This window comes from Lactuca saligna, chromosome 1 (genome assembly GCF_052625555.1).
Source record: "Lactuca saligna cultivar CGN05327 chromosome 1, ASM5262555v1, whole genome shotgun sequence".
NCBI classification, from domain to species: domain Eukaryota; kingdom Viridiplantae; phylum Streptophyta; class Magnoliopsida; order Asterales; family Asteraceae; genus Lactuca; species Lactuca saligna.
In genome coordinates this window covers 67,163,884-67,167,065 of record NC_136417.1, presented here as the reverse complement: position 1 = coordinate 67,167,065, position 3,182 = coordinate 67,163,884, and the positions used below count along the sequence as shown (strand labels likewise).

The 3,182-nt window shown below is 27.9% G+C and overlaps 1 long non-coding RNA gene across 1 annotated transcript; it reads left to right on the top strand.

Annotated features, from left to right (window-relative positions):
* The first annotated feature begins 319 nt into the window (after positions 1-319).
* On the top strand, positions 320-2,039 carry LOC145039021 (uncharacterized). The gene is made up of 3 exons (XR_013679692.1): positions 320-621; positions 1,259-1,352; positions 1,488-2,039. It is a non-coding gene; the product is annotated as an uncharacterized LOC145039021 (long non-coding RNA).
* The last annotated feature ends 1,143 nt before the right edge of the window (positions 2,040-3,182 follow it).

The window sequence follows — 3,182 nt, the reverse complement described above, 5'->3', positions numbered from 1 at the left end:
ACACTGATATATTCTAAAAAACAATTTTAAAATGCAAAATAAATGAAAAAATCCAAAAAAAAAAAATTAATATTATTTTCGGAACTTGAATTAACTAAAAAAAATAAAAATAAAAATAAAAAAATAAAAAAATGCGTTTCACGGTCTTACAAAATTAGGTCGTCTTACATCAACCTATATATATATATATATATATATATATATATATATATATATATATATATATATATATATATATATATATATATATATATATATATATATATATATATATATATATATATATATATATATATCCCTTATCTTAATAAATCTTCTCAACCCACAATTTTACAAAGTTGATTACCTATTTTTCCCTTCTCCTTTTAGTTATCCCATAATCGATTTTAATGACACATTGAAATTGAAATTGAACTACAAATCATCTATCAGTCAACGATAATCTCTCCCCCAATTTCGCCTTCTATTTTTTGGAAACCAAATCACCCTCTATCTTTCCAGCTCTCTGTAAGAAACCCTACATCAACACGGTTTATATAAGTCTATCGCCACCATTGCGTTGATGGTTCTTCCTCTATATCGATCGATGGCTCTTCTTAGATGATGAAGAATCCTACATGTGTAAGGCCTAATTTCTAGGGTTTTCTTTGATTTTGTTAAGGTTTGCTTTTTTGTATTTATACTTTGACTCCCATTGCTAAACCAATTAATTTATTAGGTTTTTTTTTTTGTTGTTCGACTTCATTCATGGATTTTCTTCAGGTCGGAATTTGATTGTGTGTTCTTGTGAATTGTGAAGCTGTTAAAAGTAGTGTTCTATGTCGATTAACAAGGGTAAAATTTTGATTTTGGTTTTATCTGGTGTTATAGTGGTTAAAGGAGATGCAACCATTGTTGCCTTTTCATTTAGTAGAAAAGGCCAAAGTTAAAATGATTTTATGGATGTATGTTATTGTTTTGACCATAAAACATGGCAGGAAAGTATGGCTGTGGCAGGGGAGGGGAGGGGTATATTGGTCATTGCGAAGTAGAGAGTGAATTGTGTGCATATGATTATATATTTGTGTGTGGCAGTGGCAAAAATGTTTTGAACAATTTGATTTGTCAATCCGATTGGGATGTTAATATAAAAATATGTGGAATTCGAGAGTACTGTGAATGTGGTATTTTGATTCTAAGGTTTTATTATAATTATACATGCATAAACATTTTTCATTTTGCTTTGAAGTATTGAATATTTCTTCTTTTCATGGAGCAGGGATACTTTTGCATTAAGTTCTATCAAGCAGCAAGCCTCTAGATGTGAAGCTAAAGTTATAAACATGAACCTCACTTCGAAGAGAAATTAGAAGGTACCCTTATCAATTTGTTGTTAGGGTATTCATGCCATAAAATTGTTCTACATGATTACAATAAAAAAGTTAACCTCCATATATAATAACGATTATACATTTTCCTCTTTCGATTAACCACATTTGTCTGATTAGGGTCTTTGCATGCCGGTACCAAAAACCGATGCCTTACTACTTGGCTATACTCCATGCCGCCTGTTTTGGACGGTAGAACGGGGAGAGGGGGAAGGGGGAAGCATGGCTCGAAGAACGAGTCGAGCCGTGCAAGGATGTGTTGGTTGATCATATATTTCATTAGAGTTCTATTATTCAGAGTATCCTTTCGTATTTGATCCCTTTGAATTCCATATTCGCTTTATAAAAGAGAGAGAGCCTTATCTTGAGAGTGAAAAGAAGGGCAAGCGATAGAAAGGATAGTCCCTTGCGCGTTCGCGAGAACTACCCGAATATGGTGAGATCATTAGTGAAAGAAGGACCAACTACGATCCTATCCTAAATGAGAAGGAGACATTTAAGATACATGTATAATGAATGCCTCTTATAAAACATAATTTCTGAAATTTAAATTTTACAGCATGCAAAATCATGGTGTATTTGTTTGTAAAGATTAACCTGTATCGGTTCTAAAGTATGGATATGTTTAAAAACACAATGAAGGTGCAATCATTATCAGAAGGTTTATGATCATTTCCAACTTTTAAATCCAATAGTTCTTATTCCCCAACTTCCCCCATTTACAGATTTTTCTATTATACTTTTAGGAAATTTGGTCTTAGTTTAAGATATCATTAATAAAGAATTTGGTCTTAGTTTAATGTATCATTAATAAAGGTTGCTTATAGAAATTAGGAGATTTTTTTGTGATGGTGGTTGTTCTTATTTGTTTTATGTATTACTTACACTACATATTTATGTGTGTATTCTATCACGAATTGAGGTCAAGAATGTTATTAGGTTTCAAGAATGTTATTCGGTTGTAAAAGAAAAAATCATATTAGTGATGATTATTTTATTAGCGTGTTTGTTTTGTGATCATATGTGTTTCAATTTCAAAAAAAGAAAGACTAAAATAAAATTATTATTTAAGGTTATCAAAGAAAAACTATGAACTTTATTTTTTAAATTATATATAAAGAAAAAATAATTTGAAGTTTCATAAAAACTGCACAAAGTTGAACAACAATAGCAACAACAACAATTATGAAAAAAATTAGAAGTAAATCAAACAAACTTAAAATTGGTTGTTTGTTATAGTATTATTCAAGGAACAGACATATGATTGTTAATAATTGTAAAACAAATAATTTTTTTTAAAAAAAGTTATTTTTTAACGATGTATAATATACTCAATTTTATATATTTTATTGAAATAATTGCACTATAAACAACCTTCTATTTATAATATTATAATAATTATTAAATATAATTGTTGTTTTAATGTTATTTTAAACTATTGTTATGGATAAATCAACTTAAGAATGACTTATTTTACTATCTTTTAATTTCAGAAAAAACTTATATCTTTGTAAATTAATAATTTTCTTTTGCAAATCTTTGATTGGTGATTACGATTTAAAATTATCAATAGTGTTTAATTATCAATATTTTTTTTACCCGTGGTTACCACGGGTTGTAACCTACTATATATATATATATATATATATATATATATATATATATATATATGAAAATGCATAAATGAAAGTCGGTAGACACATTAAGGTTTTTTAAAAATCAAAATTTGCGTAATTGTTGTACTATTTTTTATGTTTGTCTTTTATTTCTGCAAAAAATAGATTTGTTTGTAAATTTTGTTTTTGAATAGATTTG